This window comes from Bos indicus, chromosome 23 (assembly GCF_029378745.1).
Source record: "Bos indicus isolate NIAB-ARS_2022 breed Sahiwal x Tharparkar chromosome 23, NIAB-ARS_B.indTharparkar_mat_pri_1.0, whole genome shotgun sequence".
NCBI lineage: Eukaryota > Metazoa > Chordata > Mammalia > Artiodactyla > Bovidae > Bos > Bos indicus.
Genome location: NC_091782.1, coordinates 38,734,330 through 38,759,114, shown reverse-complemented (window position 1 = coordinate 38,759,114; position 24,785 = coordinate 38,734,330). Strand labels below are relative to the sequence as shown.

General features: G+C 44.9%; 1 protein-coding gene and 1 long non-coding RNA gene across 3 annotated transcripts in view; one reads left to right on the top strand and one right to left on the bottom strand.

The window, feature by feature from the left end:
* Positions 1-24,785, top strand: part of CDKAL1 (CDK5 regulatory subunit associated protein 1 like 1) — a 787,726-nt gene that overhangs the window by 745,933 nt on the left and 17,008 nt on the right. The gene's annotated exons all lie outside the window — the stretch shown is intronic.
* LOC109576523 (uncharacterized) overlaps positions 12,997-24,785 on the bottom strand; it is a 45,531-nt gene continuing 33,742 nt past the window's right edge. The window contains exons 3-4 of the long non-coding RNA XR_002183401.2: positions 18,855-18,940; positions 12,997-15,281 (exon numbers count right to left, since the gene is read on the bottom strand). This is a non-coding gene — a long non-coding RNA (uncharacterized lncRNA). The remainder of the gene's footprint in view (positions 15,282-18,854; positions 18,941-24,785) is intronic.

Sequence of the window (24,785 nt, the reverse complement as noted above, 5' to 3'; positions counted from 1 at the left end):
ACAGGGGTGAAGAGCAGTGAGGACCCATACTAGGCAGCCTAAGAACTGGGTGCCTGAATGGCCCAGGCTCAGGGGTGCGGTGGGAGATGCTCCTTTTCTTGGTAAATCTTAATCCGGTCACATTCATCCTTTGCGCAAAATTTGTCAGTGGTTTCCCATTTCTCTGAGGACAGAACCCTTGACTCTACCAGGACCTCCCAGGCCTGGCGGGAGCTGACCCCTGCTCACCTCCCTAACTTGCCCCCCACCACCCTTCCCCTCAGACTCCTCCCTTCAGCCACACAGGCCTCCTCATGTCCCTGGACGTGAGAATAGATGCCCTCCCAGGGCTTTTGCCTGTGCTATTCCCCCGAACGGCCCCTCTCATGCTTCAGGTTTCAGCCTGGATGCCCCCTCCTGCGGAAGTGGCCTCCCTTGCCCCCATCATGTCTAGCCACAACATCCGGGCACTCCCTTCACAGCACTTGTCACGTTGGGGAACAGTGTATGTATTTGTGTGTCAACCTGTTCATTCACTGTCCTCCCACTAGTGAGGGTGTGGTGGCACTGAGAACCACTGTGTCTGGCCTGTCTCTTCCCTACAAAGCGCTCTCCACGCGTAGTAGATATTTGTTCAGTGACAATCTGCCGTGTGAATGAATGAATGACTAGATCAACCTCTTGACATTTTGCCACAGTGCCCAGCAGCCTGGGCACAAGAGAAAAGAAAACAGAGAATGGCGATTCCACCGGAGTAGGAGTGACTTTGGGGGAATGTACGTGAGAATCTGGGAACAAGGGGAGCTTACCAGACTCATGAGAAAAGAATGTATGAACCCACTAGGGTTTTGAATAGACTGACTGAGATGAAAGTACTCAGATAAGGAAGAGATGGCCATGCTCAGGTTTATTGTGTATGTGTGTGTATTTCTGCATAGCGCACTGAGGGTGGTCAGGCCAACAGCCCCAGGAGATCCCCACCCAGATTGCCTGAGACCTGAGATGGTCTGAGACGTCAGCAGTAGTAAAAGCTACTTGGGCACTTGCTCCAAATTAGTGCTTGTACTTGGCGAATTGTCTTGTTTAATCGTCACAACAGCTCTCGTGGTGAGTACTTTTGTGAAGAGCAAGCGGTGAGCAAGATGGCAGAGTCTCTGACAGAAGGCATATATTCCAGGTGCTCCTTGGAGACAAAGGGTCAGTCCCCCACCCATCATTGAATAAGCGAATGAATCACTTGCCTTAGGGCCTAAAGTCTTTTCTTCTGCGAAGTATTGTTTAAAAATGCCTTGTCCAGAGTACACCCTTCAGTGATGACTTGATTAGAAAGCCCCCACGGAAGCACTGCATCTTGAGTCATTAGACTCATTCTTCCTCCTCCTTTTAAGCACCAACTGCCATCTTTGGCACTGTGCAGATTGGACAGAAGGTTTGCCTTCAGGGGCAGAGAGTGAAAGCCATAATTTTCTGCCCCACTTAGCACGATACGCAATTTTCATTTTCTGTTTATAAAAGTGATTAGCACCCATAGTATAGGAGCAACTTTTGGGGTGGAGTTGTGTTGAAATTTCAGCTTGGGAGCTTGGAAGGGAAAATAAGATCAAAGTGGAGTAAGAGGAGGAAATGTAAATATTAGGGAAACGGCCTGGAGAGGAGGGTGAAACGCCAGTCCATCTGACAGCAGGTTTCCACAGAGAAGCGTATTTTCATGACCAGTTCACATGTAAATAGTCCACGGCATGGGTTATTTTGGCAAAAGCGAGTTCAGAAAATCTGCTCAATAATATTCATTCAACTTCCTTCGCCTTCCTGTTGACGTCAGTACTTTCCAGCATGAGCAAGTGCTCAGGAGCCATGTGGAAGGTGTACAGCCCAGGCAGGAAGCCCCACCCCCCACCCCTTCCCCCCACCCCCAGCATCAGCCTCCTTTGGGTCATGGTGAGACAGTTCCCTTCAGGATCTGCTAGAATGGTTTTCAGCTTTGGTAATAATGATTGTGAGGGCTGAAAGAGACCCCTGCCTCCCTTCCCAACTCCTGCCAAGCCCGCAGTAGATGGTCTTGTCGGTAGTAGATGTTCACGTCGTTAAGGGTTGAACACGGAAGCACCATTGCAAGACAGAAGAAGTGTTGATGCTATGGCTCCATGAACTATTTCTCCTTATTTTCATTGACCTCTGTACTGCTCCTTGTTAGAGCAGAGTAATGTAAAGGATACAGCTAGGTGGTTTGGTAGGAAACCTAGATTGAAAACTGTTCTAGAGATTACTCTCATCTTCATCACACCGAAGCAGTGTGGGAAGTACATTAACTCACTGATAACCTGAGGTGGACAAGACTTACTGAGGGGGAATGACTGAAAAAGATTGCATTTTGGTTACATTCCTAAATAGGGAAGATTTCCATTCATTCCTATGAGACTCTCACGCATACTCTGTCAACACAGAGCTGATGGTGAAACCTGTGGGAAACTGTCTAAAGTTGAAATGGGTGCCCATACGCTTCATTTATGGAGAGATGGCCCTGTTTCCAAATCATGGGTTTTAAAATATTTTTTATTTTTTATATCTATTTGTTTGCTTGGCTGCGCCAGATCTTAGTTCCCACATGTGAGATCTAGTTCCCTGACCAGGGATTGAGGCCAGGTCCCCTGCATTGGGAACATGGAGTCTCAGGCACTGGACTGCTAGGGAAGTCCCTCAAATCATGGGGGTCTTAAATACAGCAATGTATTGATTTTCCAGACCTGCTATAACAGAGTATGACAAACTGGGTGGCTTAAACAATAGAAACGTACTGTCTCATAGTTCTGGAAGCTAGAAAATCCCCAAGATCAAGGGGGCCCCGTAGTTGGCTCCTCTTGAGAACCACGAGGGGGACTCTGTCTCAGGCCCGTCTCTCAGCTTCTGGTGGTTGCTGGCCATCGTCAGTGTTCCTTGCCTTGGAGAAGCATCACCTTGATCTCTGCCTCTCTCTTCGCACGGTGTTGTCTTTATGGGCATGTGTCTGCATGCAGATGTCTGCTTTTTTTTAATATTTCTTTTAAAAATATGTTTTTAATTTACTTTTGGCTACACTAGGTCTTTGCTGCTTCACGAGGACTTTCTCTAGTTGCGGTGAGCGGGGGCTACTCTGGGTGGCAGCGTGCAGGCTTCTCATTGCGGTGGCTTCTCTTGTGGAGCTCAGGCTCTGTAGTTGTGACGCACGGGCTTAGCTGCCCCAAGGCATGTGGGATCTTCCCAGACCAGGGATTGAACCCATATCGCCTGCACTGGCAGAAGGATTCTTATTCCACTGCACCACCAGGAAAGTCCCATATGTGTCCTTTTCATAGAAGGTCATATTAGATTAAGATTCACCCTACTCCAGTATGATCTCATTAACTACATCTGCAATGACCTACCTGCAAATAGGGTCACATTCTGAGGTCACGTGGGTTAGGACTTTAACATATGAATTTTGGAGAAAATACAATGCAATCCATAACAAAAGCATTGTTATGAGCTTATTAATTAGCTGATAGGATATATAGGCTCTTGACTTCCCCTTTTTACTTTTTCTTGTTGTTGCCCAGTTCCTTATAATAAAAGGTTAAGAAGGAAAAAATAAAATTCAAGCTAATGTATCTCGCTTTGTTGCATGCAGCTTTGGGAATAGGATGAGGGTCAAAATGAGGCTTTTAGTTCATGGTGTGTGTAAGTGGCTTCCCATCTGGCTGAATTAAGGATAGATACCAGATCTAATTAGAATGACAATGATGAAGTAGGGATTATAATCCAACTTAAAGTCAGGAGCCATGATATTAATGTTTTCTGGCAACGATGCTCACTGCCATGTGGTTTATTGTTGGAGACCTTCATCCAGTATGTACAGGTGGCAGGTTCTGATTTAGGCTGACCTCAGAGCCCATACTCCACAGAGTGAAGCTGGCATATCCCTACCTGGAGGTCCAGGACAGGCCTTGAAATAGGTTGTGGCTCATTGAACAGACTGGGAAGACTGGTGGGCTTTATACTGACAGACATGTTTGTTTGCAGGTCAAAGGGTGATGCAGCTCTTATTTTAAAAAAAGACCAACTTTTTCTTCCTACGTATCACCATCTCATTTTCCTTGTAGCCCATTCTCAAGACCTCAGTCATCTTAGACATGCTACTGTTTCCCATCTCTCCATCTCATAAACTGATTTTAGACCAAATAGTTTTCACAGTTTTCTCCAAAGGAAATTATTCTGAAATTTCCACTGCCAGAGTTTTCTTTTTTCTTTTTTTCAGAATATTCTAAAATGTAACCTCTGAAGGTATCAAGGAGATGTTTAGAAAATGAAATTTCATTTTACTAATTGCCATGCTGCATAGCTCTTAGAGGGCTGTGGTTAGGATTACGGGAGGAAGGCACCAGAGTGGATTACAACACAGAGCTGACCTTTTACCACCCGGCTGAAGCTCGAAAAACAAAACCAAATCCCATCTTACTAAACCATACCTGCGTCTTTTCTGGGAAATACCCCCAGAATACTAGTTTGTTTGTTTTGTAACATGGTTTTTCTTGCCTGGGAGAATAGTCCTGAAACTCAAGTTGTACAGTTCTTATGCTACATAAGCATTTTGCCTCCTCGGGTTGGGCTTGAGGACTTTTTTCCTTTCCTTCTCCAACACACATCAAATGCTTAAGATCACAGTTTTGTCCTGGACAGGTTATGCAATTTTAATCTTATAAATATGAAAATAAAAGGCATAATTAGAGCTAAAACAGGATGCTTTAATTTTAATCCAAAGGAAGCAAAAACAGCAACAGAGAAGAAAAGAACCCGATTAGGACTGTCTCTGGGGTAAATGTCCACTGGCCCTAGTTTCTTCTACTTTTCTCACTCTTTTCTCCATCCCCACCCCATCGTTCTCGGTCTTCATCTTCTCTGCCTCGGTGACACTCTCGTGTTCCAGTTCTACCCCAGCTTGGGCCACTAAAACAACAAAACTTAAAAAACAGATTTAACCTGATGTCTTCGTGACAGTACATTTTTCACTCTCAGGAAAAAAAAGGGGGCTGGGGCTTCCCTGGTGGCTCAGCAGTAAAGAATCCACCTGCCATTGCAGGAGACTGGAGTTCGATCCCTGATCCGGGAAGACCGCACAAGCTAAGCCTCTGGGCCACACTCGAGCTTGGAAACCACAACTCCTGAGGCCGCATGGTACTAAAGTCCGAGCTCCACAGGGAGAGAAGCCACCGCAGTGAGAAGCTCGAGCCCCGCAACTAGAGAACAGCCCACACAGCAGTGAAGACCAGCACAGCCAAAAATAAGAACATATTTTTAAAAAAAGAATAAAGGAGGCTTTAGAGTTGGTGAGATACTTGAGCCAGTGAGTGAACTGCTGGTGGTGTCAGGGAAGGTGGCCCCAGAGTGGCAGTGGCCTAGTGGTACAGACCTCGTTAAGAATAAATGGCTAATACTTACTCACCACTTATGTGCATATATGAGAATTTGTTTCTATTTTATAACAGTCCACAGTGACAGGTGAAATGGTTTCATTTTACAAGGAGGGAATTTGAGGGGAAAGAAGTTACTTCAAAAATTACTCTACTCTCCTGATAGAGCTGGGAAAGGAACGTAGGTCATTCTGACCAAAACATTACCCATTACTTCAGTTCAGTTCAGTCGCTGAGTCGTGTCCGACTCTTCGTGATCCCCATGAATCCCAGCACTCCAGGCCTCCCTGTCCATCACCAACTCCCGGAGTTCACTCAGACTCACGTCCAGCGAGTCAGTGATGCCATCCAGCCATCTCATCCTCTGTCGTCCCCTTCTCCTCTTGCCCCCAATCCCTCCCAGCATCAGAGTCTTTTCCAATGAGTCAACTCTTCGCATGAAGTGGCCAAAGTACTGGAGTTTCAGCTTCAGCATCATTCCCTCCAAAGAAATCCCAGGGCTGATCTCCTTCAGAATGGACTGGTTGAATCTCCTTGCAGTCCAAGGGACTCTCAAGAGTCTTCTCCAACACCACAGTTCAAAAGCATCAATTCTTCGGTGCTCAGCCTTCTTCACAGTCCAACTCTCACATCCATACATGACCACTGGAAAAACCATAGCCTTGACTAGACGGACCTTTGTTGGCAAAATAATGTCTCTGCTTTTGAATATGTTATCTAGGTCAGTCATAGCTTTCCTTCCAGGGAGTGTCTTTTAATTTCATGGCTGCAGTCACCATCTGCAGTGATTTTGGAGCCCCAAAAAATAAAGTCTGACACTGTTTCCACTGTTTCCCCATCTATTTCCCATGAAGTGATGGGACCGGATGCCATGATCTTCGTTTTCTGAATGTTGAGCTTTAAGCCAACTTTTTCACTCTCCACTTTCACTTTCATCAAGAGGCTTTTTAGTTCCTCTTCACTTTCTGCCATAAAGGTGGTGTCATCTGCATATCTGAGGTTATTGATATTTCACCCGGCAATCTTGATTCCAGCTTGTGTTTCTTCCAGTCCAGCATTTCTCATGATGTACTCTGCATATAAGTTAAATAAGCAGGGTGATAATATACAGCCTTGACGTACTCCTTACCCTCTATCTAATAATAACAGGGTAAGAACCAGAAGAACAGGGAGTCAGAGGTCTCTTCCTGATCTTGAAGGTAGAGTTATATGAGATCTAGAAGTTGCAGGTGCCAGGCAAGATCATTAGGTTGCAGCATTTTCCATTCTCCTTTGGTCATGGGGCAGGGCGAATGTGGTTTCCACTGAAGATGAGGCCTGAGAAAATGTTACAACTAAGGTTTAAGTATCAAATGTGTGCATACAATGGAATATTATTCAGCCTTAAAAAAGAAGGAAGTCTTGACATATGCAACCACACAGATAAACCTGGAGGACATGATAAATGAAATAAGCTGGTCACAGAAGGACAAATACTGCATGATTCCATGTACATGAGGAATCTAATATACCCAAAGTCAAAGGCATGGAAACAGAGAGTAGAATGATGGTTTGCAGGAGCTGAAGGGAGGAGGGAATGCAGAGTTGCTGTTTCAGTTCAGCTCAGTCACTCCTGTCCGACTCTTTGCAACCCCATGAATCGCAGCACGCCAGGCCTCCCTGTCCATCACCAACTCCTGGAGTTCACTCAAACTCATGTCAGAGTTGCTATTTAATGGATATAAAATTTCAGTCTTGCAGGATGAGTAAGTTCTGGAGACCAGCTATGTGACATTTGTCTACAGTCAATACTCTATTGTACATTAAAAAGTCTAGAGAAGTAGGTCTCATGCTGCTGTTCTTACTATAATAAAAACCACCACCACAAACAACCTCAAGTATGTAATGGACCCACTCAGCTTTTTTTCAGCAATAGGATGGGGGTTAGGGGGCTGGCAGCATAGGAGAAAGTCAGTGATTAGATGGCACTTGAGAGGTGGATTAGAGAGAGGGGCAAAGCTTCAGAAGAGGACACAAGAGAATGGAGAGGATGCTGGCAAAGCAGAGACAGGGAGTGTGTAAACTGGAGGGATCCAGGGTACCGCACAGGTAAATATGGAAATAAAGCCGGTGGCTCGTCCTCTTGTGATTTCTTCAGCTGTCCCCTCTTGCTAGCTGCTTGCTGGTTGTAGCATAGCTTCTGTGCCTCCAGCTAACATGCCTGCTTCCCAGTAGAAGGAACACAGTGTCAAGGACATCCTTGCCAGCACTGTGCTTGTGTTCCATTGGCCAGAATGACTCCTGGACACCCCAGACTAGAAAGGCTGGGAGAACCAGTAAGCCAGCTGGGATTGCATTAAAAACTATAAGAAGGAAAAGAATGGGTGAGCAAGGTATGTGCTTCTGGGGTTGCTGTTAGAGCCTTGGTGTAAATAACTGATCAGTTGGCTTTTTTACCTGAAAGCTGTTACGCTATAGGAAAGGACTTTTGGTAGGTAGGACAGAAGTAGACCCAAGGTGAGGAAAGAAAGGGCAGTTTCGTTGTACTGTGTGTTTTAAGAAACCAGGTTTTTGGGAAGTTCAAAGTGCAGATCACTTAATAGGTAGAAAATAGCCAGGCAGTCAAGGCTCCCAAGGTGGGAGCAGGGCCGAGTGATGGGATAGGGTGATAAAAGCAAGAGGTGATGGCAGCAGTGATGAATCCAACTTACAATTGAAATTTTCCCAGTATCAACAACTTTTCTGGTGTCCCAGTTGCTCAACAGCTTCTTCAGTGCCTGTTTGTTTGGGGTTTTGATTCTGTTTTCATTGCCATGCAAACTAAGACTTCACAGATGCCAGCTGTCAAAAAAAACCGCACCCTGGACCCTTTCCAGGCCATTAAGAAAGATGCTAGCAACCTACAACCTACAGCACAGCTAGAGGAAGGAGCAGGAATGCCCTCCTGGCTTTGGGCAGCTGTTGCCTTTGGGAGTCAGCCTGTTCATCACCGAACTAGACGGGCTTAGAGGGGCAAGCCCAGGACAAACCTCTGGATGCTGCCTTCGCTTAGCCGCAGACTCTTACGGCCAATCTTGAATTAGTTTATCAAGAACGAGGCCAATCATGAATTAACTCAGCAGGAAGAGCCAAAAGGAGGGGAGATCCTGAACCCTCCCATTTAATTTATTTTCTCTCATTTATTCCCAGTTAATTTTAGTTCAGTTTCATCTTAGAAGTTCCTTTGGCTGCAAAGGCGTGGGTTTTCCCTGCAGTGAGGTCACGGCACTGGGCTTGGGGAGGATCATTTACATTTTTTGGTCTCCCAAAGGATGGAGCCGCTGGCAGCTCTCAAAGGCAGACAATGACTCTTTGTGGACACAGCAGTGAGTGACTTGCCAAAGGTCATCCTTGTAGCTTGAGAGAAACTGCCACCCTCGGGGCTCCCAGTTGAACTTGGAGCCCAAAAGAAACCCAGAGGAAGGTTTACCCTTTTAGTGTAACTTCTGTTATCTCCAGTTCGAGCGTTTGGCCTCACATTGCTGGAAGATGATTTTTTTAAACTTGCCTTATTTAAAGTGATTTCATCACGCTACAGACCCACCTGCTAGTGCAGGAGATTTAAGAGATGCGGGTTTGGTTCCTGGGTCTGTAAGATCCCCTGGATGAGGGCATGGCAACCCATTCCAGTATTCTTGCCTGGAGAATCCCCGTGGACCCAGGAGCTGGGTGGACTATAGTCCACAGGGTACCTGAGTCAGACATGATTGAGCAATGCACTAACATAAAGGAAAAAATATAGGCTCTTCTGAGAGGTAGTTTTCATGCTACCTCATGTGAAATTAATTTTGTGGACTTGAATAGAAAAGTGATGTGAAAATTAACTATTGTACAGTTTGGCTGTTTTTAGGTTCACCTCACAGATCTCTGTAGATACCTCCACTGTATCGTATGCCCCATTGAATTCCAGCTCTCTGTGTACTTGCTTGTCTCCTCTACCAGCCAGTAAGCTACCAGATGATTTTGGATGAATAAATAAACGTCTGGGAATGGAAGGCGAGTAAAATCAAACAACGAATAATGAGTTAGAGTGATCCTTTAAAAGGCTCCAAGCACTGAACAGAAAGGCACAGTTTAGCTCAGGTGCAGTCTTATTAAGATGCCAGTATAAAAACACACAGAAATGTTTGCATCTTATTCCCCCAAATTTAGTTAGGGTCCTTTTGGTAGTACATAGTAACAAGAGTGGGGATGAAGGTTTCATTTTCCGCCCATCAGTATTGACTTGTCCGTTCAGTTCACAGTGGACCCACCTTCACTCACACCCTTGCCATCTCTCCTGGGTCCTCCTGTGACAGCCTCTGAGTTTGATCTCCCTGGCCCCTCTTTACAGATAATCTTCGCAAACTATGGGCCTGAATGTGTCATTCCTCCTTTCAAAACCACTCAGTGTCTCCTCCTCATCTTAAAAGAAAGCCAGGCATCTCAGTGTGCCCTGCTGCTGGGCTCCTCCTCACGCACCCCCATCTGCCACCAAGCAGACCATATGTGTTAGTTATTGTCAATTTTGTGCAGCCCTTGAACTCTCCATGTTGTTTCACATCTCTGGGCTTTTTGCACATACCGTTTGCTCTGCATGGACTGTCCCTCTGCCCTTTGTCTTCCTATAACCCATCTTCAGTTTCTAAACTCAGCTCAATAGTCGAGTCACTTGAGGGCACGCCCTTCCTTCTCTCTCTTCCTTTGTGACTGAGTTCATCTGCTTCTCTTGTAATATCTCTTAGTCTTGTTATCTTGTGTACCTGGTGATCATCTCTGGTGCACCAGCAGGACGTGGGTCTCATTCATCTCTGTCCCAAGGATTCATACAGTATCTGATATGTTCCATTTTCCTGATTCATATGTGTGAGAATGGCTGAGTGAAGGAATATTTGTGGACTTTGTTGAAGAAGTAGAGCTGTGGGAGATTTTCAAATGGCGAGGATGAAAGGTATAGAAAGGCCTTGTAATTCCAAAGTGTATGTGGACTTAAGTCCCAAATACTTTATATTAATTTTAGAGAAGCCCTCTTTCTAGTCCTAGAGCAGTGGTTCTCAAAGTGGGATCCCCGGATCGCAGCATCCGTTACCTGAGACCTTGTCAGCCATGCAGATTCTCAGGCCCCATCCCAGACCTGGGGTAAACCCAGCAATCTGTATTTTAACAAGCCCTCCAGGTGATCTGATTTAAGCACACTTAAATTTGAGAACCACTGCCGCAGGGAATAAGGAAGTCAGGCTTATGCAGTACTCTGGTTTCCTAGCTTGAAGTTAGTGCAGATTAGTGAGTTTGCACAGACCCACTGGTGTGGGGAAGACCACTGGGGACTCTATTCCATTAAGTATGTAAGACCCCCATCCTGCTTCAGATCTCCTGTCTTGTCTTAGTCTGGCTTTCCCACATCCCTCAGTTCCTAATGGCAGAGCAGAGAGTTCTAGAAAATAAATTCTAGAACATTTGATGAACATAAAAAGATATATAGGGAATGCAAAAGACCTGTTTGTATTGAAACAAGTTCATTAGCCTCAGGGTCTATTGTACCCCCTGGGGGAGATGGAAGGACACAGTGTCATGTAGTGGGCAGATTGTGGCTTTGAAGTCAGGGATATGTGGATGAGAATCCTGCCCCCAACCCTGGGAAGCTGGCCAGCTCCTTGACTTTCATGGGTCTTAATCCCATCAAATACTAGGTAATAATCTATAAGGGAAAAGAATCTGAAAAAGAATATATATGTGTGTGTGTCTGTGTGTATGTGAACTAATTGAATTGCTGTACTGTACACCTGAAACTTACATAATATCATAAACCAATTATATTTCAAAGTACGGTTGGTTTACAACATCACGTAAGTTTTTTGAAAAAGAGTTCAGCTATATTTCAAAAAACATTTTTTTTTTCTTAATGTGAAAGGGGAACCAGTCCCCACCCTGTAGGTATGTTGTGAGAATCAGCTGGGACATGACGGAGCTCGGGTACTCAGCAGATGCTCCCGACTTCTGTCCCCCACCGCCTGGTAAAAAGCCCTGTCCTTGGCCAGATTCACAAGGAAAAGGAAAGATAAGGCTGAATCACTCTGTGCTACAGCCTGAAGACAGGCGACCCCATGGCATTCCAACAAGAATTGGTGACAGAGAAACCCTGGCAGGTTGCCCGGTAAAATAGGGGGCACCCAGTTAAACATGAATTTTAGATAAATGACAAATAACTTTTTAGGTAGTACCAGTGCATCCCAGGGCTTCCCTGATAGCTCAGTTGGTAAAGAATCTGCCTGCAATGCAGGAGATCCCGATTCGATTCCTTGATGGAGAAGATCCACTGGAGAAGGGATAGGCTATCACTTCAGTACTCTGGCCTAGGGAATTCCATGGACTACACAGTCCATGGGGTCACAAAGAGTTGGACATGACTGAGCAACTTTCACTTTCAGTGTATCCCATGGAACATTTGGGATACATGCTCAACAATTACTCATCTTTCACCTGAAATTCACATTGAAGTGGCTGGCTGTATTTTTCTTTGCTCAACCTGGCAACCCCGACTCACCTTTAAGGTAGAAGTAAGTTCCATGACAAGGCTTTCCCCGAGCTCAGGCCATCTCTGAGCAGAACCTTCTGGGCACAACCTGATAAGAAAACTCTGCACTGGGAGATGTACTGGGTGGTGTGGGAGGAGGGGAGGGCAGCTGCAGGTGGAGAGTCTCCCCTTCGTTAGCTTTAGCAAAAGAATTGGAAGCTACCTCTTGCCTTCCCGCCCCCCGCCCGGACTCCAGGCCCCTCTGGAGGTGAAGGTGTGGCCACTGCCCCCTGTATGTGCACTCGCTGTACAACTTTAAGTCACGTGAGGGATCAGAAGCCACAACTTTCCTTGTTAGGATTCGATGGTGTTGATTTTCCAATTTGGTATTAGAATGGTAAACAGGACTTCAGTCAATCTAACACATGAGTTGGATCTTAAAGCATTTGCTTATTTCCACCCACCTTTGAAAGTGCTTAGCAGTTGAATTATTTAAAGCTGAAAGAGCTGAGGGAGTTAGGAAGGAGGGCTGCCTGCCCCAGGCACAGCCAGGGGAGGGTGCTAAACGCGGTTATCAAGAGATCAAAGACCAAGGAGAGACTCCTTTGATCTGCTTGTCAAAGTTGCAATTAGATCTTTGAGACTCTGCACTTGCCCGCCGCCCCCTCCCCACCCTTTCTTGAGATTTCTTCTCTTTTCCCAGACACCTGGAAGTGGTCGAGTGAGGCGTGCCCCGGAAAACCAACACCACGTGGCTGAGTGTGCCCTAGGCCACCAGCGGCATAATCTGTCCTAGAGGAAAACCCCTTTTCGAAATACAGTTGCTTTCGTTCATCATTTTTGAGGGGAAAAAAAGGTCCAAGTGAAATCCCCCCCAGTTAGACCTGTAGATGCACATCCCAGTGTGTGAGCTGATATGAATCATAACTGTGCTTTCAGCGCTTTTCCTTTGATACAAAAGGGAAAGGTACCAACTGACTGGGACTCACTTTGAGTTGCCTGGATTTTCCAAAGGTTTGGATGAGAGGGACAGGGCGGGGGAACCCGGGGAGGTGTGTTCAGATCTGAGCAAAGGCTGCTCCCTATCCAAGCCATATTCTCTCTCAGATTTCTGTGACTTTTCTTTTAAATTTTTTATTTTGTATTGGGGTAGAGTTGATTAACAATGTTGTGACAGTTTCAGGTGGACAGAAAAGGGACTCAGCCATACATATTCTGCCCCCAACTCCCCTCCCATCCAGGCTGCCACATAACACTGAGCAGAATTCCCTGTACTCTACAGTATGACTTTTATTTTCCAGATAACACAACCACATTTAAGAGCCCTGCTCTGCCTTCCCTTCACCCCCAAAAAGCTGCTTATCAGGGTCCTTAAGAGCTTATTCATGGCAGTCTTCTGAGCAGCCTCAGTCTCATTCTGAGAAGTTTTTTATACAAGTTGTATGAGTTGGAAAAGTACAAGAATAATGGGTACATTTCTGCGATGAGTCAAACGCTTCATCCCTATCAGTCTGTGTGAGGTACAGGATGTCTGTGGTTTTAATGTTTGTGTCCTTAATGGACAAGATTTGATATGTGTGTTTCCTAATCCTGAGCTATTGAAATATTGATTTTCATCCTGACCTGGCCTCCTGGGCACAGAGCCAGTCTATCTGCATCTCTGCCCTCCACATTTAGCCTGTCTTCCTGCTGGCCTAGACTGGGAACACCAGGGTGAGATTAGATTTGTTGGGGGGCAGGGGGAGGAATGTAAAACCAGTGAAATAACTGTCTGGCCTCATTTCTGTTTGACAGAACAGGGCAGCTATTCTTGACATTCTTGGCTAATGTTATCATGTGTTTACCCTAAGAGCCTTTTGCCTTTTATTTTCCTTTTTGATTTTTTAAAATCTTATTTTATTGAAGTAGAGTTGATTGACAATAATGTCTTAATTTCTGCACAGCAAAGGGACTCAGTTATATACACACACACACACACACACACACACACACACACACACATATGCTTTTCCATATTATTTTCTATTATGGCTTATTGTGGTGACTTCCCTGGTGGCTCAGATGATAAAGCGTCTGCCTACAACGTGGGAGACCTGGGTTCAATCCCTGGGTTGGGAAGATCCCCTGGAGAAGGAAATGGCAACCCACTCCAGTATTCTTGCCTGGAAAATCCCATGGACGGAGGAACCTGGTACGCTACAGTCCATGGCGTCGCAAAGAGTCAGACACGACTGAGCGACATTTACTTTACTTTACTATAGGATATTGAATATAGTTCCTTCTACCATGTTGTCCTATCTGATTTGAATATATAGAGGCTATCAGTGAAAATAAAAGAAATCTGAGCTAAAGATCCATTTGAACATTTCAATAGGGTTGTCTAAAATATGTAAAATATTTTACAAGGAATTCCAGAGAAATGAAAAATCTATACCACATCGAAAGTATCTTCTGACATGGAAAATATTAGAAACTTTTCCATTTTTGTGTGCTCTTTGCATATCGATGGTTTGGAACCAAACTCAAAACCTGGTGCTGGGCAGTGTCTGAGGGGCTATCAGTTCAGTTCAGTCGCTCAGTCGTGTCTGACTCTTTGCGACCCCATGAACTGTAGCACGCCAGGCCTCCCTGTCCATCACCAACTCCCGGAGTCCACCCAAACCCATGTCCATTGAGTCGGTGATGCCATCCAACCATCTCATCCTCTGTCATCCCCTTCTCCTCCTGCCCTTAATCTTTCCAAGCATCAGGGTCTTTTCAAATGAGTCAGCTCTTCGTAACAGGTGGCCAAATTATTGGAGTTTCAGCTTCAGCATCAGTCCTTCCAATGAATATTCAGGACTGATTTCCTTTAGGATGGACTGGTTGGATCTCCTTGCAGTCCAAGGGACTCTCAAGAGTCTTCTCCAACACCACAGTTCAAAAGCATCAATTCTTCAATACTCAGCTTTCTTTATAGTCCAACTCTCAATGACCGCTGGAAAAACCATAGCCTTGACTAGACAGACCTTTGTTGACAAAGTAATGTCTCTGCTTTTTAATATGCTATCTAGGTTGGTCATAACTTTCCTTCCAAGGAGTAAGCATCTTTTAATTTCATGGCTGCAGTCACCATCTGTAGTGATTTTGGAGCCCCCCAAAATAAAGTCAGCCACTGTTTCCCCATCTATTTCCCATGAAGTGATGGGACCAGATGCCATGATCTTTGTTTTCTGAATGTTGATCTTTAAGCCAACTTTTTCACTCTCCTCTTTCACTTTCCTCAAGAAGCTCTTTAGATCTTCCTATTTGAACACAGTGGGTGGGGAATGTATATGCCAGGCAACCATCATCCTCTTCAGTTAAACCCCTTTGCACCATGACAATGCCTAGGAAATAGAAATAAAACAAAAGTGAACCCTAAGTAGATGAATAGGCCTTCCAGTAACGTGTTTACTGCTTTCTTAAACCTTGTTGACCTCCTTCCTCCGTTCCTGTTTCTAACACCATTTCTTCAGTGCACCGACATAGCCATTCACCTGGACTAGGGCGGTAATTTCCTCCTGTGGTTCCCCTTGCTCAGGCTTCTGCCTTTCAGTATTCACCCTCCATACCATTGCCAGACTGAGGTTTTGAAGATACCCATTCATTTACAGCCCCCTGTGCGGTGCTGTGTTTAGTCGCTCAGTCATATCTGACTCTTTGTGGCCCCACGGACTGTAGCCCGCCAGGCTCCTCTGTCCACTGAGATTCTCCAGGCAAGAATACTGGAGTGCGTTGTCATGCCCTTCTCCAGGGGATCTTCCCAACCTAGGGATCAAACCCAGGTCTCCTGCATTGCAGGCAGATTCTTTACCATCTGAGCCACCAGGGAAACCCACGAATACTGGAGTGGGGTAGCCTATGCCTTCTGCAGGGGATCTTCCCGACCCAGAAATTGAACCGGGGTCTCCTGCATTGCAGGCGGATTCTTTACCAGCTGTGCTACCAGGGAAGCCCATACAGTCCCCTAGGAGCCTTTTACTACCCAGAGTCCCATGGCCCTTTATTAACATAAACAGTCGTCCATCTCCACCTGCAAACTTGGCTTCCTTCCAGATCCGTCTTGAACTTTGCCTTTCAGAAATACTGAGATGCCATGTTTCATGTTTGCCTTTGCACATGGAGTTCATTTTTCTTGGAGATCCATCCCTTTCTTTTTTCGTTTTGGAGACTTCACTCAAGGACATCTCCAGGAATGCTTCCATATTTGCCATTTTTTCCTCCTTAACTTCCCTCCTTCACAGTCAGTCCCTGTATTTGCTTCCATGGCTGTCCTCTCCACATTTACTGGTTTCCTTTGGCCCATTCATCTCCTTGACTACACAGTGAACTCTTTGAGAGTAGGAGCAGGCTTTGTTTACCTTTGTATCCATAGTGACTCAGTGGAACAGAGAGAGTGTTCATGAGGGTTTTGGACTGAAATTTTAAGAGGATACTGAGAGTAGAAAAAGGAATAATAAAAGCAAAAGAAATGGGCATTGGTTACATTTTGATTGCAGTAACTACCCTTTGAGGAAGGATTATTATCTCCATTTTATTGATGAGGAAACTGAGGGTCATAGAGATTAAGCTTGGCCAAAGGTCCCAGACAGCAAGTGGAGGAGCCATAACCCAAGCATGAACATCTAGAATAGTTCTAAGAAATGATCAATAAAGATAAATAAATATTTGTTGAATTGAACTGACTGATAAAATATCTACAAGCATCATTCTTGAGTGTGTTCATCATTAAATCATACACAGGAAGAGAATTTTTAAAGACCATCTGGTTTCTTTTGGTAGGATTTTATCTTAATACCAATTTGATGTAGTAAAATTAGGTAACACTCTCCTGGATTTAAAGAGTCATTCATTAGTTCCTTCAGCAAGTATTTATCAAGTACCTATTATGTGCCAGGCATTGTACTAACACATGGGAGTGTGATTTTGGGGAAGAAAACTTGCCCCAATGATGCTTTTCTGGAAACTAATCTGTCTAAAAAAAAAAAAAAAATCCCTGTAATAATGTGGATTGAACTAAACATTGATTCACCAGTGGCTGAGTATTTTACCAACCAGACTCACATAAATCATGCACACTAGTAGACCCTGATCGCTGAAGCCAGGAGCACTTATGAATCACCACGGACTTCTGGATCTTTGGGGGTTTGTTAGTTGGAACAGAAAGGACCGTAAGCAGCCAAAGAATTTATTGAAAGGATTTGTTGGCCCAGAGAACCTGTAGGACAGTTGAAGGACCAGGCTCAGCAACTGGGCAGAATCAGAAGGAGACGATACATCAGATTTTTGGCTAACATCCCTCTGCAGAACGGGCCAGTGGGGACACTGCTGTCACCGCCAGTCTGTGGTCCACATGGCTGCTGGCCCTGAACTCAGATGGCTCTGATACCACTGCCTCCACTAGAAAAGGGTTACCCTGTGTCCCCACATCGTACTATCATCAACTTCTCTTCCTTATGGGGACTTAGAATTGGCGAGCCCTGTGCACATTTAAGTCTGTGCCTTGGCTGGCAGGGCTGCTGGGATCGTCGCACCCACCTCTGCAGCTACTTTAGAGGATCAAGGGCTCTGCCTCCCCAAAAGGCCTATATGCGGGGGCATTCTCCAAGCACAGGCAGGGCGTCTAAATAGAAAAATAGTATCTGCTATGGTCTCTAAGGTGGACTTTTTAAAATCTCAGTGACGGCTACATTGTGCAGTATCAGCTCAGTTCAGTTCAGTCGCTCAGTCGTGTCCGACTCTTTGCGACCCCATGGACTGCAGCACGCCAGGCCTCCCTGTCCGTCACCAGCTCCCGGAGTTTACTCAAACTTATGTCTGTTGAGTCAGTGATGCCATCCAACCATCTCATCCTTTGTTACCCCCTTCTCCTCTCACCCTCAATCTTTCCCAGCATTAGGATCTTTTCAAATGAGTCAGTTCTTTGCAGTATTGTACAGTATGCAAATGAATAAATACTTTTGTTAACACTACTAATTAAGTTCCTGAACTATCTCGGGTAATTAGTTGCAGTGTTTTATAGAAATAATGGTCAAAGTTTTATCACATGCCTTTCTTTCTGGAAATAATAAAAGTGAAACTATAATAGTTTGTGACCACATCTAATTTCCCCCCTCCCTCTCCTCCTTCCTTCCCTTTCTCCCTCTCTCCTACCCTCCTTCTGTAAACATTTATCAAAGGTCTACTATATCCCAGGCATCGTGCTTGCTGCTAGAAAATCAAAGACAAAAGATAAATAAGACATGCTTTTTACCATCAAGTTGTCCCTAACATCATGGAGGAGAGACAGACATGGAACAGATTTTGACTCTACCATGTTAGAGGTGCTTGGATAGAAATTGGAAAAGGATTCAGTCAGGACATGAAAAATTGTATGTTCATCTTTACCCCATGGAATTGAAAGGTTGGAGCTTCCCTGGTGGCTCAGCAGTAAAGAATCCGCCTGTGGGCAAGAGACGTGGGTTTGATCCCTGGGTCAGGAAGATCTCCTGGAGGAGGGAATGGCAACGCATGTCACTATTCTTGGAATTCTCTAGAGAATTCCATGGACAGAGGAGCCTGGTGGGCTACAGTCCATGGTGTCACAAAGAGTCAGACACGACTAAAACAACTCAGCGTGCATGCACACCAAGAGGTTAGGACAAGCTTTGTAGACAAGGTGGTATTCGAATTGAGTCTTCAAGGATGTAAGTGGTCACCCGGAGAAAAGACAGACGAACATTTCGAACTGGCAGGGTAGGGGGAACTCATGATGAAAGAAGAAGGCATGAAAAATTGCTGACTGCTCAGAGTAACTCTGAACGCTTGAAACGGCTGGAACGTAGTGTTTGGGGGATGCCTGATGGACGGTATGATGTAAGACCTGGATGAAATAAAATGATGAAAGCCGCTCAGTGCATGCAAAGGGGTTTGGAGCTTACCTTGATGGCCCATGGAATCACTGAAAGAATAACATGATCCGATTTATATTTTCAAAAATCACTCAGAGGACAGTGAGGAAGAAGATCTAGAATAAGATGAAAAACCAAGAGGCCAATTAGGAAATTATTTTAGTACAGGCAAAAGATGGCAAGATCGTGTAGTACTGTCATCACAGTGGGAATGGAAAAGAGGGTAAAAAATAATTTTTTAGGAGCTGGAGTCTGTAGGACTGTATGGCTGAGGAGAAGACTGGGGTGCCCTTCCTCAAATAGAGACCCTGGGAGGAGGAACAGGATTTTGTTTGGGGGGCACCAGGGCTCGTTGGATGGAGACTGAGATGACTCTCTATGCTGTAACCATGTTGATCATCTAGATGGAGATTTTGTATTGGTGGCTGCATATAAAGGACAGGAGCTCAGGAGAGATCTGGGTTTGGGGTCAAAAATAAGAGTTTTGTCTCCATAATTACCTTACTAAGAAATCTCTAGGCTCCCCTAGTTACTAGAGGAAAGCTGATAACATATATTCCCAAAGCATGAAACTGGAAAATTCAGGCTTAGTCTCAAAATTCCAAAGTAGGAACTGAAGTTTGCACCCTCCTAAATCTCAGAGTATCTACAGCAAATAATATTGAATTTAGAAATGTGTTTTGAAAATGGAAAAGACACTGGGCTGGCAGTCGCATCTATGTCTTCCATAGAAACTCTACCCATTACTTGCTTTGTAAATTACTCTGGACTTGATTACATCTTCTCTGCAAAATGAGAACTGATTGATTTCTGTAGTCTTTTTTTTTTTTGGTTCTTGTTGCTGTTCAGTTGCTAAGTCGTGTCCAACTCTTTGTGGTCCCATGAACTGCAGCGCGTCAGGCCTCCCTCCCCCTCACCATCTCCTGGAGTTCACCCAAGTTCATGTCCGTGAACTTGTTTGGTTCTAAATTAGCCAAAATAATTAGAGTCCCACCTTGGATACATATGAAGCCACGTCCTTTTGATTTTTAAGTTAGGTCTAGCTTGGGCCTCCAGAGATTGATGGGATATCCAATGTCTCTAAGTTATCCAGACTCCTAAGTTGTGGGAATAAACACCTCTTGGAGACAGACCTGCCCTATACACGAGGTAGCCCACCTCGTGGCTGCTTTTGCTCCATCACTGCCTTCCTGAGGACCCACATGGTCACAGCTCAGTGCTCCAGCCTCTCCTGTGACGATACCATTGCTGTCTCAGGTCTCCGCGCCGAGAGGATGATAATCACTCTCCCAAGGTCCATAGCTCTTGGTTTACATTTCCTTGCTTGGCTGTTTCCCACCACACCCACACTGTGCCTCCTACACCGGAACCACCTCTCTGTCACACTGTTCTTGTGGAGCTGGGCTTATGATTCCAGGCTCGCTCTCTGCCATCATGCTGAGACCCCCTTTGGGGACCCTTGGTGTCTTTTCCCGTCAGAAGCCCTTAGTTAGTCTACTCCAATGTACCAGACACTGGTTTGTTGATACCTATTTACTTTGCATTAAAACAATTCTCCCCAAAGCCAGGGACACCCCCAAGAGGACTTGCCGTCTCTAGGACAGAGAAGTGGCTTACAAATTTCAAATAACTGCCTACTGTCATTTTTTTTAAAGCAATTCTAATTGACCAGACACCTATTTAACATTATATATCTCTATAAACAATGGACAACAGTAAGAGAAGAGGAAACACAAAAGGAGGGACCTGGAGAAAACTCGGGAGTGAAACTTTTGTAGTCAGCATCCCATTAGGCAGATACAGTCCCTGTTTAGAAATCATTTTGTTAGGATCCAGTTTTTCAGCTGAGGCTATAGGAAATTCTTGTGGTGTGTGGGAAGGAGGGTGTCCATCATCACGACAGAAAGGATAGTTCGTGCACACCACCCACCCAGCGATCAGCTCTCTGCATACGGTGGCCACATGTTGAGAGCTGCCCTTGCTGCTTCTCCCAACTTATGAAAGTGAGGGCCAACCACAGACTGCCTGGGGGTGGGGGCGAGGCTGGGGGTGAAAATGTCCACCCCACAGCATCACAGAAGAGCCAGCAAGTGGGAGGGTCTCTGAGACTGCTGAGTAATTTTCAAAGAGAAAGGGCAGTTTTTTCAAGACAGTGTGGGGAAAGCAAGCTGGACTGATGTGTAAGGAGGCAAAACATTCTAGAAGAACATCACCATTTCTTGCACAATCAACCACTGAGTATGTGTCATCAAACACGAGATGATCCTTACCTGGCAATAACACAGCTAAAATAGATCATTTAAGTAATTTCTCACTGTGACTGAGTTCAACATGGTCTTTAAGCTTCCCGTAACAAGAATACTGACACAATAGTCTGAAGTACAGGAACATTTTATTTTCTTCATAATCAGATGAAAATGTTGTGGGTACAGAGGCAGAGAAGAAGGTCATACTGGGTTTTTCTGTGCCTTAAATTTAAACAGCTTTTTTATTTTTTTAACAGTAACTGTACTATCCTAGTAAACTTTTTGAGATGAAATGAAGAATTTGGGTTTCATCAGGAAATCTACATTCACCTTAAAGAGGATACACAATAGCCTCAACTTCGTTATTTTCTGAAGATGAGTTCTTTGGGAACCAGAATCCTGTTTTTGCTTTGTACTCATTGCTTGTGTCAGGAAGACGTGAGAGACAAAGCCCAGCGGGTTGACTTCAGCCACGACAGCCCGATGTACTGAGCATGAAATATGCGATGTGTGTAATTGCTGGATCCTAATCCCATCTAATGAAAACCCAGGACGGTGACTTGCTGATCCTTGGTTTCATAATTAGAAGTTTTGCAGGAACAGACCAAGTCAAGAGAAGAGGTGTACTTTTATAACTAGCGGTTGCTATAATTAAAGTTATTAGTTAAGGAAGGGCTGTTACTCGGGGCAAAACAATCAGAAGGAAGTTTAAGCAATTAAGTCAAATTCACTGTGGTTGTGAGGGTTTGGGTTTCTTGTCCCCCTTTCTTTCTGGAAAACAAAACAACCTCAGGCAAGGGTTCTGGACTTCTCAAAGAGCATCTTGACTCTGCAGTGGCTGGAGGGCAAACAATGAGCAGTGAACTGTGCTGCTGATTCTATCAGCAGGTTAATTAAGAAAGCTGTGAGTGATGATTAAAAAAAAAAAGCCAGCACATTTTCAGTTCATATTGACAAAATCCATGACCTAGGCAGAACCAATGTTTGTTCAATACTAGGAAGACATGCTAGAGGCATTTAGAGGAAAGGACTGACACAGAAAGCTGAAGGTCCAGTTTGGGATGTCCCCTGTTAATAGTGTTAGCAGAATTGATCGTTAGAAATTCCACATGCTTTTTCCTTTCATATAAATTATGTAAGCAGAACTGTTCAGGCCCTCAGACTCATTCTGAAAAACCCAGTTCACTCATGATGGAGTCGTCGTAAAGGAGCTCTGGTTTGGGAGACTGGGTTCTGGTCCAAGCTCTGAAACTAACGTGTTACAAGTTTGGGGACAGTGGGTTTGACTCTGCATTTCCACTTCTAAACTTCAAGACAGTCCAGTCTCAGGAGTGCAGAAAACCCACCTTCCCCACGTAGCATCTTCCACTGGGGGAGTCTGTTCCCAGCTCTGGTACAGGCTGGTAGGAATGCATTGCCCATAGGGCAGTGGCACGGAGTGGCACCTCCTCCTGCAGGATGAATCACTGCATCTGCTGCCTGGGCAGAGACTGATGAGGAATTTGAGAGGAGACCATATGGAGGGTTGTCCTAGGTTTGCAATCCCTGAAGTCAGACCTTGATCAGGAAAAGGCTCCCTGTTCCCTAGTTAAGCTTCTGTTTCATTGACCTCAATGTTGGCTATTCTGTTTCCCTTTCCATGACCTGTGTGTGTGTCTGTGTGTGTTAGTCCCTGACTCATGTCCACCTCTTTGCAACTCCATGGACTGTAGGCCACCAGCTCCTCTGTCCATGGGATTTCCCAGGCAAGAATACTGGAGTGGGGAGCCATTTTCTCCTCCAGGGGAATCTTCCTGACCCAGGGATCAAACTTGGGTCTTCTGAATTGCAGGCAGATTCTTTACCATCTAAGCCACAGGGAAGCCCATTCCATGACCATGAGTCATTCCCAGCCCCCCAGAATTTGTCCCCTTGGAAACACCACAAGCCATTTCCTTGTGTTGCTGACAAGCTTGAAGTGTCTATGGGATTGCTTAAGGGTCATGGAAAAGAGGTAAAAGGGAGTAAAAGGGCTCCTCCTAGACCTGGCATTGACTTTCCCTCCCTGCCCCTTCCCACTTAGAGAGGCCACCACTGGTGATGCCCAGTTGGCTCAGGGCAAGGAGCCACCACAGAAAAAGGTAGGGAGAAGGGACCTCTCTCAGGAGGCTCAGGATGTAAGGGATGTAACTGACAAACCTCTGACTGAAAAATAAGACAGTCAGGTATGCTCAAAATGTTCTTTTGACACAGTGACTCACCACCTCAGAGATGAGTTCACAACATCATTCCCTGAAGCCTGACTGTCAACACTTGAGCATCTTTAGAGACTTAAGCTCCAAATTTAATCCTGTGATATTCTGCACCCTTTAAAAGTCTGGTGGTAAGAGATACAAATACTGACTCCACAAAGTGAGTTCAGAGATTTGATTGAAAAATTAAAATACACTTAAATAATCTCACTCGCTCTGGTTTATAGGAGCAAGAATATTGTGTATTTGGACAAAGTTGGCTGGATGGCATATTGAAAACCTCAGATGAAAATGAGGAGAGGGAGACCTTATAAGTCACATGGAAGAATCACAGGACATCCCTGGGAAGGTCATAATAGCAAGAGTCTTAAAAGAAATAGCAATAGAAGACCTTAATTATCAAGGTCTTAACAAGGGGCAATTGGAAGTGGAATGAATAGAGTTGGAATAATTGAGCTCTGAAAATACACAGGGAGATGGAAACTCAACTCAGGGAACTAAATACACCATAAATTAGATAAAAGCAGAATCTCAAAACCAGAATCTATGCCAGAGGCACCGACAGGGGGTTTTTATTGCTTTTAAGGGGTGACAGTTGGAGTAGCATGGGCTTACTGGCTATGTACCTCTGTTCCATCCTATCTGCCCCTACGCTTTGCCTCATATGATAGGAAAGCTTAACTTGTAAGGTTGCATTGGCCAAATGCCAGGCAGAAATATTGAGGAAGGGGTGCCACTAAAAACAAAAATTTCACATTGAGATTTGCTAGTGAAAATTTTACTTTTTTTTTTTTTTTTTTACAAATAGTCATGGTACTTTCAGGTACACAGGCATTTTCTCTACTTTCACAACCTCTGTCTTATCAGTTCAATTGTCACTCAGTCGTTTCTGACTCTTTGCAACCCCATGAACTGCAGCATGCCTGGCCTCCCTGTCCATCACCAACTCCCGGAGTTCACCCAAACTCATGTCCATTGAGTTGGTGATGTCATCCAACCATCTTATCCTCTGTTCTCCCCTTCTCCTCCTGCCCTCAATCTTCCCCAGCATCGGGGTCTTTTCAAATGAGTTAGCTCTCCACATCAGGTGGCCAAAGTATTGGAGTTTCAGCTTCAACATCAGTCCTTCCAATGAACACCTAGGACTGATCTCCTTTAGGATGGACTGGTTGGATCTCCTTGCAGTCTAAGAGACTCTCAAGAGTCTTCTCCAACACCACAGTTCAAAAGCATCAATTCTTCGGTACTCAGCTTTCTTCACAGTTCAACTCTCACATCCATACACGACTACTGGAAAAACCATAGGCTTGACTAGACAGACCTCTGTTGACAAAGTAATGTCTCTGCTTTTGAATATGCTATCTAGGTTGGTCATAACTTTCCTTCCAAGGAGTAAGCGTCTTTTAATTTCATGGCTGCAATCAACATCTGCAATGATTTTGGAGCCCAGAAAAATAAAGTCAGCCACTGTTTCCACTGTTTCC